The sequence below is a fragment of the Colletes latitarsis genome, chromosome 1 (assembly GCF_051014445.1).
Source record: "Colletes latitarsis isolate SP2378_abdomen chromosome 1, iyColLati1, whole genome shotgun sequence".
In the NCBI taxonomy this organism is placed as follows: Eukaryota; Metazoa; Arthropoda; class Insecta; order Hymenoptera; family Colletidae; genus Colletes; species Colletes latitarsis.
The window spans coordinates 31,735,988-31,751,444 of NC_135134.1; positions in this window are offsets into that span (position 1 = coordinate 31,735,988).

Below are 15,457 nucleotides of genomic sequence, written 5' to 3' on the forward strand. Positions count from 1 at the left end.
GTTATCCTCTAAAATAATGTCCGAATCCAGGTTTAATTGACTGCCTCAGTGTGGTACAACATTACTACGTGATTCAAACACGGAAAAAATCCAGGAACTGGCCAACAAGTTTGCGAAAAAGGCGAAAGTATAAGCCAGATGCGCGCATATCCCAGACCTAACCCAGACCTAACCGGTGTTATACTCTGAAATATTGATCGAAACCAGGTTTATTTGACTGCTTCAGTGTGTTACCACATTACTACGTGTTTCAAACACGGAAAAGACCCAGGATCTGGCCAACAAGTTTGCGAAAAAGGCGAAAGTATAAGCCAGATGCGCGCAAATCCCAGACCTAACCCAGACCTAACCGGTGTTATCCTCTAAAATATTGATCGAGACCAGGTTTTATTGACTGCTTCAGTGTGTTACCACATTACTACGTGATTCAAACACGGAAATAACCCAGGATCTGGCCAACAAGTTTGCGAAAAAGGCGAAAGTATAAGCCAGATGCGCGCAAATCCCAGACCTAACCCAGACCTAACCGGTGTTATCCTCTGAAATATTGATCGAAACCAGGTTTAATTGACTGCTTCAGTGTGTTACCACATTACTACGTGATTCAAACACGACAAAAACCCAGGATCTGGCCAACAAGTATGCGAAGAAGGCAAAATCATGAGCCAGATGCGGGCATATCCCAGACGAAACCCAGACCTAACCGGTGTTATCCTCTAAAATATTGATCGAAACCAGGTTTAATTGACTGCTTCAGTGTGATACCACATTACTACGTGATTCAAACACGGAAAAAACCCAGGATCTGGCCAACAAGTATGCGATGAAGGCAAAATCATGAGCCAGATGCGGGCATAACCCAGACCTAACCCAGACCTAACCGGTGTTATCCTCTAAAATATTGATCGAAACCAGGTTTAATTGACAGCTTCAGTGTGTTACCACATTACTACGTGATTCAAACACGAAAAAAACCCAGGATCTGGCCAACAAGTATGCGAAGAAGGCAAAATCATGAGCCAGATGCGGGCATATCCCGGACCTAACCCAGACCTAACCGGTGTTATCCTCTGAAATATTGATCGAAACCAGGTTTAATTGACTGCTTCAGTGTGGTACCACATTACTGCGTTATTCAAACCGGGGAAAAACCCAGGATCTAGCCAACAAGTTTGCGAAAAAGGCGAAAGTATAAGCCAGATGCGGGCATATCCCGGACCTATCCCAGACCTAACCGGTGTTATCCTCTAAAATATTGATCGAAACCAGGTTTAATTGACTGCTTCAGTGTGGTACCACATTACTGCGTTATTCAAACCGGAAAAAAACCCAGGATCTAGCCAACAAGTTTGCGAAAAAGGCGAAAGTATAAGCCAGATGCGGGCATATCCCGGACCTATCCCAGACCTAACCGGTGTTATCCTCTAAAATATTGATCGAAACCAGGTTTAATTGACAGCTTCAGTGTGTTACCACATTACTACGTGATTCAAACACGAAAAAAACCCAGGATCTGGCCAACAAGTATGCGAAGAAGGCAAAATCATGAGCCAGATGCGGGCATATTCCGGACCTAACCCAGACCTAACCGGTGTTATCCTCTGAAATATTGATCGAAACCAGGTTTAATTGACTGCTTCAGTGTGGTACCACATTACTGCGTTATTCAAACCGGGGAAAAACCCAGGATCTAGCCAACAAGTTTGCGAAAAAGGCGAAAGTATAAGCCAGATGCGGGCATATCCCGGACCTATCCCAGACCTAACCGGTGTTATCCTCTGAAATATTGATCGAAACCAGGTTTAATTGACTGCTTCAGTGTGTTACCACATTACTACGTGATTCAAACACGGAAAATACCCGGGATCTGGCCAACAAGTTTGCGAAAAAGGCGAAAGTATAAGCCAGATGCGCGCAAATCCCAGACCTAACCCAGACCTAACCGGTGTTATCCTCTGAAATATTGATCGAAACCAGGTTTAATTGACTGCTTCAGTGTGTTACCACATTACTACATGATTCAAACACGAAAAAAACCCAGGATCTGGCCAACAAGTATGCGAAGAAGGCAAAATCATGAGCCAGATGCGGGCATAACCCAGACCTAACCCAGACCTAACCGGTGTTATCCTCTAAAATATTGATCGAAACCAGGTTTAATTGACAGCTTCAGTGTGTTACCACATTACTACGTGATTCAAACACGAAAAAAACCCAGGATCTGGCCAACAAGTATGCGAAGAAGGCAAAATCATGAGCCAGATGCGGGCATATCCCGGAACTAACCCAGTCCTAACCGGTGTTATCCTCTAAAATATTGATCGAAACCAGGTTTAATTGACTGCTTCAGTGTGTCACCACATTCCTACGTGATTCAAACATGAAAAAAACCCAGGATCTGACCAACAAGTATGCGAAGAAGGCGAAAGTATAAGCCAGATGCGCGCATTTCCCAGACCTAACCCAGACCTAACCGGCGTTATCCTCTAAAATATTGATCGAAACCAGGTTTAATTGACTGCTTCAGTGTGTTACCACATTACTACGTGATTCAAACACGAAAAAAACCCAGGATCTCGCCAACAAGTATGCGAAGAAGGCAAAATCATGAGCCAGATGCGGGCATAACCCAGACCTAACCCAGACCAAACCGGTGATATCCTCTAATATATTGATCGAAACCAGGTTTTATTGAGTTCTTCAGTGTATTACCACATTACTACGTGATTCAAACGCGAAAAAAACCCAGGATCTGACCAACAAGTATGCGAAGAAGGCAAAATCATGAGCCAGATGCGGGCATAACCCAGACCTAACCCAGCCCTAACCGGTGTTATCCTCTGAAATATTGATCGAAACCAGGATTAATTGACTGCTTCAGTGTGTTACCACATTACTACGTGATTCAAACACGAAAAAAACCCAGGATCTGGCCAACAAGTATGCGAAGAAGGTAAAATCATGAGCCAGATGCGAGCATAACCCAGACCTAACCCAGACCAAACCGGTGTTATCCTCTAAAATATTGATCGAAACCAGGTTTTATTGACTGCTTCAGTGTATTACCACATTACTACGTGATTCAAACACAAAAAAAACCCAGGATCTGGCCAACAAGTATGCGAAGAAGGCAAAATCATGAGGCAGATGCGGGCATAACCCAGACCTAACCCAGACCTAACCGGTGGTATCCTCTAAAATATTGATCGAAACCAGGTTTAATTGACTGCTTCAGTGTTTTACCACATTACTACATGATTCAAACACGAAAAAAACCCAGGATCTGGCCAACAAGTATGCGAAGAAGGCAAAATCATGAGCCAGATGCGGGCATAACCCAGACCTAACCCAGACCTAACCGGTGTTATCCACTAAAATATTGATCGAAACCAGGTTTTATTGACTGCTTCAGTGTGTTACCACATTACTACATGATACAAACACGAAAAAAACCCAGGATCTGGCCAACAAGTATGCGAAGAAGGCAAAATCATGAGCCAGATGCGGGCATAACCCAGACCTAACCCAGACCTAACCGGTGTTATCCTCTAAAATAATGTCCGAATCCAGGTTTAATTGACTGCCTCAGTGTGGTACAACATTACTACGTGATTCAAACACGGAAAAAATCCAGGATCTGGCCAACAAGTTTGCGAAAAAGGCGAAAGTATAAGCCAGATGCGCGCATATCCCAGACCTAACCCAGACCTAACCGGTGTTATCCTCTAAAATATTGATCGAAACCAGGTTTAATTGACTGCTTCAGTGTATTACCTCATTACAATGTGATTCAAACACGAAAAAAACCCAGGATCTGGCCAACAAGTATGCGAAGAAGGCAAAATCATGAGCCAGATGCGGGCATAACCCAGACCTAACCCAGACCTAACCGGTGTTATCCTCTAAAATAATGATCGAAACCAGGTTTAATTGACAGCTTCAGTGTGTTACCACATTACTACGTGATTCAAACACGAAAAAAACCCAGGATCTGGCCAACAAGTATGCGAAGAAGGCAAAATCATGAGCCAGATGCGGGCATATCCCGGACCTAACCCAGACCTAACCGGTGTTATCCTCTGAAATATTGATCGAAACCAGGTTTAATTGACTGCTTCAGTGTGGTACCACATTACTGCGTTATTCAAACCGGGGAAAAACCCAGGATCTAGCCAACAAGTTTGCGAAAAAGGCGAAAGTATAAGCCAGATGCGGGCATATCCAGGACCTATCCCAGACCTAACCGGTGTTATCCTCTAAAATATTGATCGAAACCAGGCTTAATTGACTGCTTCAGTGTGTTACCACATTACTACGTGATTCAAACACGAAAAAAACCCAGGATCTGGCCAACAAGTATGCGAAGAAGGCAAAATCATGAGCCAGATGCGGGCATAACCCAGACCTAACCCAGACCTAACCGGTGTTATCCTCTAAAATAATGATCGAAACCAGGTTTAATTGACTGCTTCAGTGTGTTACCACATTACTACGTGATTCAAACATGAAAAAAACCCAGGATCTGGCCAACAAGTATGCGAAGAAGGCAAAATCATGAGCCAGATGCGGGCATAACCCAGACCTAACCCAGACCTAACCGGTGTTATCCTCTAAAATATTGATCGAAACCAGGTTTAATTGGCAGCTTCAGTGTGTTACCACATTACTACGTGATTCAAACACGAAAAAAACCCAGGATCTGGCCAACAAGTATGCGAAGAAGGCAAAATCATGAGCCAGATGCGGGCATATCCCGGACCTAACCCAGACCTAACCGGTGTTATCCTCTGAAATATTGATCGAAACCAGGTTTAATTGACTGCTTCAGTGTGGTACCACATTACTGCGTTATTCAAACCGGAAAAAAACCCAGGATCTAGCCAACAAGTTTGCGAAAAAGGCGAAAGTATAAGCCAGATGCGGGCATATCCCGGACCTATCCCAGACCTAACCGGTGTTATCCTCTAAAATATTGATCGAAACCAGGTTTAATTGACAGCTTCAGTGTGTTACCACATTACTACGTGATTCAAACACGAAAAAAACCCAGGATCTGGCCAACAAGTATGAGAAGAAGGCAAAATCATGAGCCAGATGCGGGCATAACCCAGACCTAACCCAGACCAAACCGGTGTTATCCTCTAATATATTGATCGAAACCAGGTTTTATTGAGTGCTTCAGTGTATTACCACATTACTACGTGATTCAAACGCGAAAAAAACCCGGGATCTGGCCAACAAGTATGCGAAGAAGGCAAAATCATGAGCCAGATGCGGGCATAACTCAGACCTAACCCAGACCTAACCGGTGTTATCCTCTAAAATATTGTCCGAATCCAGGTTTAATTGACTGCCTCAGTGTGGTACAACATTACTACGTGATTCAAACACGGAAAAAATCCAGGATCTGGCCAACAAGTATGCGAAGAAGGCAAAATCATGAGCCAGATGCAGGCATAACCCAGACCTAACCCAGACCTAACCGGTGTTATCCTCTAAAATATTGTCCGAATCCAGGTTTAATTGACTGCCTCAGTGTGGTACAACATTACTACGTGATTCAAACACGGAAAAAATCCAGGATCTGGCCAACAAGTTTGCGAAAAAGGCGAAAGTATAAGCCAGATGCGCGCATATCCCGGACCTAACCCAGACCTAACCGGTGTTATCTTCTAAAATATTGAACGAAACCAGGTTTAATTGACTGCTTCAGTGTGTTACCACATTCCTACGTGATTCAAACACGAAAAAAACCCAGGATCTGACCAACAAGTATGCGAAGAAGGCGAAAGTATAAGCCAGATGCGCGCATATCCCAGACCTAACCCAGATCTAACCGGTGTTATCCTCTGAAATATTGATCGAAACCAGGTTTAATTGACTGCTTCAGTGTGTTACCACATTACTACGTGATTCAAACACGAAAAAAACCCAGGATCTGGCCAACAAGTATGCGAAGAAGGCAAAATCATGAGCCAGATGCGGGCATAACCCAGACCTAACCCAGACCTAACCGGTGTTATCCTCTAAAATATTGTCCGAATCCAGGTTTAATTGACTGCCTCAGTGTGGTACAACATTACTACGTGATTCAAACACGGAAAAAATCCAGGATCTGGCCAACAAGTTTGCGAAAAAGGCGAAAGTATAAGCCAGATGCGCGCATATCCCGGACCTAACCCAGACCTAACCGGTGTTATCTTCTAAAATATTGATCGAAACCAGGTTTAATTGACTGCTTCAGTGTGTTACCACATTCCTACGTGATTCAAACACGAAAAAAACCCAGGATCTGACCAACAAGTATGCGAAGAAGGCGAAAGTATAAGCCAGATGCGCGCATATCCCAGACCTAACCCAGATCTAACCGGTGTTATCCTCTGAAATATTGATCGAAACCAGGTTTAATTGACTGCTTCAGTGTGTTACCACATTACTACGTGATTCAAACACGAAAAAAACCCAGGATCTGGCCAACAAGTATGCGAAGAAGGTAAAATCATGAGCCAGATGCGAGCATAACCCAGACCTAACCCAGACCAAACCGGTGTTATCCTCTGAAATATTGATCGAAACCAGATTTAATTGACTGCTTCAGTGTGTTACCACATTACTACGTGATTCAAACACGAAAAAAACCCAGGATCTGGCCAACAAGTATGCGAAGAAGGCAAAATCATGAGCCAGATGCGGGCATAACCCAGACCTAACCCAGACCTAACCGGTGTTATCCTCTAAAATATTGTCCGAATCCAGGTTTAATTGACTGCCTCAGTGTGGTACAACATTACTACGTGATTCAAACACGGAAAAAATCCAGGATCTGGCCAACAAGTTTGCGAAAAAGGCGAAAGTATAAGCCAGATGCGCGCATATCCCGGACCTAACCCAGACCTAACCGGTGTTATCTTCTAAAATATTGATCGAAACCAGGTTTAATTGACTGCTTCAGTGTGTTACCACATTCCTACGTGATTCAAACACGAAAAAAACCCAGGATCTGACCAACAAGTATGCGAAGAAGGCGAAAGTATAAGCCAGATGCGCGCATATCCCAGACCTAACCCAGATCTAACCGGTGTTATCCTCTGAAATATTGATCGAAACCAGGTTTAATTGACTGCTTCAGTGTGTTACCACATTACTACGTGATTCAAACACGAAAAAAACCCAGGATCTGGCCAACAAGTATGCGAAGAAGGTAAAATCATGAGCCAGATGCGAGCATAACCCAGACCTAACCCAGACCAAACCGGTGTTATCCTCTAAAATATTGATCGAAACCAGGTTTTATTGACTGCTTCAGTGTATTACCACATTACTACGTGATTCAAACACGAAAAAAACCCAGGATCTGGCCAACAAGTATGCGAAGAAGGCAAAATCATGAGCCAGATGCGGGCATAACCCAGACCTAACCCAGACCTAACCGTTGGTATCCTCTAAAATATTGATCGAAATCAGGTTTAATTGACTGCTTCAGTGTTTTACCACATTACTACATGATTCAAACACGAAAAAAACCCAGGATCTGGCCAACAAGTATGCGAAGAAGGCAAAATCATGAGCCAGATGCGGGCATAACCCAGACCTAACCCAGACCTAACCGGTGTTATCCTCTCAAATATTGATCGAAACCAGGTTTAATTGACTGCTTCTGCGTGTTACCACATTACTACATGATTCAAACACGAAAAAAACCCAGGATCTGGCCAACAAGTATGCGAAGAAGGCAAAATCATGAGCCAGATGCGGGCATAACCCAGACCTAACCCAGACCTAACCGGTGTTATCCTCTAAAATAATGTCCGAATCCAGGTTTAATTGACTGCCTCAGTGTGGTACAACATTACTACGTGATTCAAACACGGAAAAAATCCAGGATCTGGCCAACAAGTTTGCGAAAAAGGCGAAAGTATAAGCCAGATGCGCGCATATCCCGGACCTAACCCAGACCTAACCGGTGTTATCTTCTAAAATATTGATCGAAACCAGGTTTAATTGACTGCTTCAGTGTGTTACCACATTCCTACGTGATTCAAACACGAAAAAAACCCAGGATCTGACCAACAAGTATGCGAAGAAGGCGAAAGTATAAGCCAGATGCGCGCATATCCCAGACCTAACCCAGATCTAACCGGTGTTATCCTCTGAAATATTGATCGAAACCAGGTTTAATTGACTGCTTCAGTGTGTTACCACATTACTACGTGATTCAAACACGAAAAAAACCCAGGATCTGGCCAACAAGTATGCGAAGAAGGTAAAATCATGAGCCAGATGCGAGCATAACCCAGACCTAACCCAGACCAAACCGGTGTTATCCTCTGAAATATTGATCGAAACCAGATTTAATTGACTGCTTCAGTGTGTTACCACATTACTACGTGATTCAAACACGAAAAAAACCCAGGATCTGGCCAACAAGTATGCGAAGAAGGCAAAATCATGAGCCAGATGCGGGCATAACCCAGACCTAACCCAGACCTAACCGGTGTTATCCTCTAAAATATTGTCCGAATCCAGGTTTAATTGACTGCCTCAGTGTGGTACAACATTACTACGTGATTCAAACACGGAAAAAATCCAGGATCTGGCCAACAAGTTTGCGAAAAAGGCGAAAGTATAAGCCAGATGCGCGCATATCCCGGACCTAACCCAGACCTAACCGGTGTTATCTTCTAAAATATTGATCGAAACCAGGTTTAATTGACTGCTTCAGTGTGTTACCACATTCCTACGTGATTCAAACACGAAAAAAACCCAGGATCTGACCAACAAGTATGCGAAGAAGGCGAAAGTATAAGCCAGATGCGCGCATATCCCAGACCTAACCCAGATCTAACCGGTGTTATCCTCTGAAATATTGATCGAAACCAGGTTTAATTGACTGCTTCAGTGTGTTACCACATTACTACGTGATTCAAACACGAAAAAAACCCAGGATCTGGCCAACAAGTATGCGAAGAAGGTAAAATCATGAGCCAGATGCGAGCATAACCCAGACCTAACCCAGACCAAACCGGTGTTATCCTCTAAAATATTGATCGAAACCAGGTTTTATTGACTGCTTCAGTGTATTACCACATTACTACGTGATTCAAACACGAAAAAAACCCAGGATCTGGCCAACAAGTATGCGAAGAAGGCAAAATCATGAGCCAGATGCGGGCATAACCCAGACCTAACCCAGACCTAACCGTTGGTATCCTCTAAAATATTGATCGAAATCAGGTTTAATTGACTGCTTCAGTGTTTTACCACATTACTACATGATTCAAACACGAAAAAAACCCAGGATCTGGCCAACAAGTATGCGAAGAAGGCAAAATCATGAGCCAGATGCGGGCATAACCCAGACCTAACCCAGACCTAACCGGTGTTATCCTCTCAAATATTGATCGAAACCAGGTTTAATTGACTGCTTCTGCGTGTTACCACATTACTACATGATTCAAACACGAAAAAAACCCAGGATCTGGCCAACAAGTATGCGAAGAAGGCAAAATCATGAGCCAGATGCGGGCATAACCCAGACCTAACCCAGACCTAACCGGTGTTATCCTCTAAAATAATGTCCGAATCCAGGTTTAATTGACTGCCTCAGTGTGGTACAACATTACTACGTGATTCAAACACGGAAAAAATCCAGGAACTGGCCAACAAGTTTGCGAAAAAGGCGAAAGTATAAGCCAGATGCGCGCATATCCCAGACCTAACCCAGACCTAACCGGTGTTATACTCTGAAATATTGATCGAAACCAGGTTTATTTGACTGCTTCAGTGTGTTACCACATTACTACGTGTTTCAAACACGGAAAAAATCCAGGATCTGGCCAACAAGTTTGCGAAAAAGGCGAAAGTATAAGCCAGATGCGCGCAAATCCCAGACCTAACCCAGACCTAACCGGTGTTATCCTCTAAAATATCGATCGAGACCAGGTTTTATTGACTGCTTCAGTGTGTTACCACATTACTACGTGATTCAAACACGGAAAAAACCCAGGATCTGGCCAACAAGTTTGCGAAAAAGGCGAAATTATAAGCCAGATGCGCGCAAATCCCAGACCTAACCCAAACCTAACCGGTGTTATCCTCTGAAATATTGATCGAAACCAGGTTTAATTGACTGCTTCAGTGTGTTACCACATTACTACGTGATTCAAACACGACAAAAACCCAGGATCTGGCCAACAAGTATGCGAAGAAGGCAAAATCATGAGCCAGATGCGGGCATATCCCAGACGAAACCCAGACCTAACCGGTGTTATCCTCTAAAATATTGATCGAAACCAGGTTTAATTGACTGCTTCAGTGTGATACCACATTACTACGTGATTCAAACACGGAAAAAACCCAGGATCTGGCCAACAAGTATGCGATGAAGGCAAAATCATGAGCCAGATGCGGGCATAACCCAGACCTAACCCAGACCTAACCGGTGTTATCCTCTAAAATATTGATCGAAACCAGGTTTAATTGACAGCTTCAGTGTGTTACCACATTACTACGTGATTCAAACACGAAAAAAACCCAGGATCTGGCCAACAAGTATGCGAAGAAGGCAAAATCATGAGCCAGATGCGGGCATATCCCGGACCTAACCCAGACCTAACCGGTGTTATCCTCTAAAATATTGATCGAAACCAGGTTTAATTGACTGCTTCAGTGTGGTACCACATTACTGCGTTATTCAAACCGGAAAAAAACCCAGGATCTAGCCAACAAGTTTGCGAAAAAGGCGAAAGTATAAGCCAGATGCGGGCATATCCCGGACCTATCCCAGACCTAACCGGTGTTATCCTCTAAAATATTGATCGAAACCAGGTTTAATTGACTGCTTCAGTGTGGTACCACATTACTGCGTTATTCAAACCGGAAAAAAACCCAGGATCTAGCCAACAAGTTTGCGAAAAAGGCGAAAGTATAAGCCAGATGCGGGCATATCCCGGACCTATCCCAGACCTAACCGGTGTTATCCTCTAAAATATTGATCGAAACCAGGTTTAATTGACAGCTTCAGTGTGTTACCACATTACTACGTGATTCAAACACGAAAAAAACCCAGGATCTGGCCAACAAGTATGCGAAGAAGGCAAAATCATGAGCCAGATGCGGGCATATCCCGGACGTAACCCAGACCTAACCGGTGTTATCCTCTGAAATATTGATCGAAACCAGGTTTAATTGACTGCTTCAGTGTGGTACCACATTACTGCGTTATTCAAACCGGGGAAAAACCCAGGATCTAGCCAACAAGTTTGCGAAAAAGGCGAAAGTATACGCCAGATGCGGGCATATCCCGGACCTATCCCAGACCTAACCGGTGTTATCCTCTGAAATATTGATCGAAACCAGGTTTAATTGACTGCTTCAGTGTGTTACCACATTACTACGTGATTCAAACACGGAAAATACCCGGGATCTGGCCAACAAGTTTGCGAAAAAGGCGAAAGTATAAGCCAGATGCGCGCAAATCCCAGATCTAACCCAGACCTAACCGGTGTTATCCTCTAAAATATTGATCGAAACCAGGTTTAATTGACTGCTTCAGTGTGTTACCACATTACTACGTGATTCAAACACGGAAAATACCCAGGATCTGGCCAACAAGTATGCGAAGAAGGCAAAATCATGAGCCAGATGCGGGCAAAACCCAGACCTAACCCAGACCTAACCGGTGTTATCCTCTGAAATATTGATCGAAACCAGGTTTAATTGACTGCTTCAGTGTGTTACCACATTACTACATGATTCAAACACGAAAAAAACCCAGGATCTGGCCAACAAGTATGCGAAGAAGGTAAAATCATGAGCCAGATGCGAGCATAACCCAGACCTAACCCAGACCAAACCGGTGTTATCCTCTAAAATATTGATCGGAACCAGGTTTTATTGACTGCTTCAGTGTATTACCACATTACTACGTGATTCAAACACGAAAAAAACCCAGGATCTGGCCAACAAGTATGCGAAGAAGGCAAAATCATGAGCCAGATGCGGGCATAACCCAGACCTAACCCAGACCTAACCGGTGGTATCCTCTAAAATAATGATCGAAATCAGGTTTAATTGACTGCTTCAGTGTTTTACCACATTACTACATGATTCAAACACGAAAAAAACCCAGGATCTGGCCAACAAGTATGCGAAGAAGGCAAAATCATGAGCCAGATGCGGGCATAACCCAGACCTAACCCAGACCTAACCGGTGTTATCCTCTCAAATATTGATCGAAACCAGGTTTAATTGACTGCTTCTGCGTGTTACCACATTACTACATGATTCAAACACGAAAAAAACCCAGGATCTGGCCAACAAGTATGCGAAGAAGGCAAAATCATGAGCCAGATGCGGGCATAACCCAGACCTAACCCAGACCTAACCGGTGTTATCCTCTAAAATAATGTCCGAATCCAGGTTTAATTGACTGCCTCAGTGTGGTACAACATTACTACGTGATTCAAACACGGAAAAAATCCAGGAACTGGCCAACAAGTTTGCGAAAAAGGCGAAAGTATAAGCCAGATGCGCGCATATCCCAGACCTAACCCAGACCTAACCGGTGTTATACTCTGAAATATTGATCGAAACCAGGTTTATTTGACTGCTTCAGTGTGTTACCACATTACTACGTGTTTCAAACACGGAAAAGACCCAGGATCTGGCCAACAAGTTTGCGAAAAAGGCGAAAGTATAAGCCAGATGCGCGCAAATCCCAGACCTAACCCAGACCTAACCGGTGTTATCCTCTAAAATATCGATCGAGACCAGGTTTTATTGACTGCTTCAGTGTGTTACCACATTACTACGTGATTCAAACACGGAAAAAACCCAGGATCTGGCCAACAAGTTTGCGAAAAAGGCGAAATTATAAGCCAGATGCGCGCAAATCCCAGACCTAACCCAAACCTAACCGGTGTTATCCTCTGAAATATTGATCGAAACCAGGTTTAATTGACTGCTTCAGTGTGTTACCACATTACTACGTGATTCAAACACGACAAAAACCCAGGATCTGGCCAACAAGTATGCGAAGAAGGCAAAATCATGAGCCAGATGCGGGCATATCCCAGACGAAACCCAGACCTAACCGGTGTTATCCTCTAAAATATTGATCGAAACCAGGTTTAATTGACTGCTTCAGTGTGATACCACATTACTACGTGATTCAAACACGGAAAAAACCCAGGATCTGGCCAACAAGTATGCGATGAAGGCAAAATTATGAGCCAGATGCGGGCATAACCCAGACCTAACCCAGACCTAACCGGTGTTATCCTCTCAAATATTGATCGAAACCAGGTTTAATTGACTGCTTCTGCGTGTTACCACATTACTACATGATTCAAACACGAAAAAAACCCAGGATCTGGCCAACAAGTATGCGAAGAAGGCAAAATCATGAGCCAGATGCGGGCATAACCCAGACCTAACCCAGACCTAACCGGTGTTATCCTCTAAAATAATGTCCGAATCCAGGTTTAATTGACTGCCTCAGTGTGGTACAACATTACTACGTGATTCAAACACGGAAAAAATCCAGGAACTGGCCAACAAGTTTGCGAAAAAGGCGAAAGTATAAGCCAGATGCGCGCATATCCCAGACCTAACCCAGACCTAACCGGTGTTATACTCTGAAATATTGATCGAAACCAGGTTTATTTGACTGCTTCAGTGTGTTACCACATTACTACGTGTTTCAAACACGGAAAAGACCCAGGATCTGGCCAACAAGTTTGCGAAAAAGGCGAAATTATAAGCCAGATGCGCGCAAATCCCAGACCTAACCCAAACCTAACCGGTGTTATCCTCTGAAATATTGATCGAAACCAGGTTTAATTGACTGCTTCAGTGTGTTACCACATTACTACGTGATTCAAACACGACAAAAACCCAGGATCTGGCCAACAAGTATGCGAAGAAGGCAAAATCATGAGCCAGATGCGGGCATATCCCAGACGAAACCCAGACCTAACCGGTGTTATCCTCTAAAATATTGATCGAAACCAGGTTTAATTGACTGCTTCAGTGTGATACCACATTACTACGTGATTCAAACACGGAAAAAACCCAGGATCTGGCCAACAAGTATGCGATGAAGGCAAAATCATGAGCCAGATGCGGGCATAACCCAGACCTAACCCAGACCTAACCGGTGTTATCCTCTAAAATATTGATCGAAACCAGGTTTAATTGACAGCTTCAGTGTGTTACCACATTACTACGTGATTCAAACACGAAAAAAACCCAGGATCTGGCCAACAAGTATGCGAAGAAGGCAAAATCATGAGCCAGATGCGGGCATATCCCGGACCTAACCCAGACCTAACCGGTGTTATCCTCTAAAATATTGATCGAAACCAGGTTTAATTGACTGCTTCAGTGTGGTACCACATTACTGCGTTATTCAAACCGGAAAAAAACCCAGGATCTAGCCAACAAGTTTGCGAAAAAGGCGAAAGTATAAGCCAGATGCGGGCATATCCCGGACCTATCCCAGACCTAACCGGTGTTATCCTCTAAAATATTGATCGAAACCAGGTTTAATTGACTGCTTCAGTGTGGTACCACATTACTGCGTTATTCAAACCGGAAAAAAACCCAGGATCTAGCCAACAAGTTTGCGAAAAAGGCGAAAGTATAAGCCAGATGCGGGCATATCCCGGACCTATCCCAGACCTAACCGGTGTTATCCTCTAAAATATTGATCGAAACCAGGTTTAATTGACAGCTTCAGTGTGTTACCACATTACTACGTGATTCAAACACGAAAAAAACCCAGGATCTGGCCAACAAGTATGCGAAGAAGGCAAAATCATGAGCCAGATGCGGGCATATCCCGGACGTAACCCAGACCTAACCGGTGTTATCCTCTGAAATATTGATCGAAACCAGGTTTAATTGACTGCTTCAGTGTGGTACCACATTACTGCGTTATTCAAACCGGGGAAAAACCCAGGATCTAGCCAACAAGTTTGCGAAAAAGGCGAAAGTATACGCCAGATGCGGGCATATCCCGGACCTATCCCAGACCTAACCGGTGTTATCCTCTGAAATATTGATCGAAACCAGGTTTAATTGACTGCTTCAGTGTGTTACCACATTACTACGTGATTCAAACACGGAAAATACCCGGGATCTGGCCAACAAGTTTGCGAAAAAGGCGAAAGTATAAGCCAGATGCGCGCAAATCCCAGATCTAACCCAGACCTAACCGGTGTTATCCTCTAAAATATTGATCGAAACCAGGTTTAATTGACTGCTTCAGTGTGTTACCACATTACTACGTGATTCAAACACGGAAAATACCCAGGATCTGGCCAACAAGTATGCGAAGAAGGCAAAATCATGAGCCAGATGCGGGCAAAACCCAGACCTAACCCAGACCTAACCGGTGTTATCCTCTGAAATATTGATCGAAACCAGGTTTAATTGACTGCTTCAGTGTGTTACC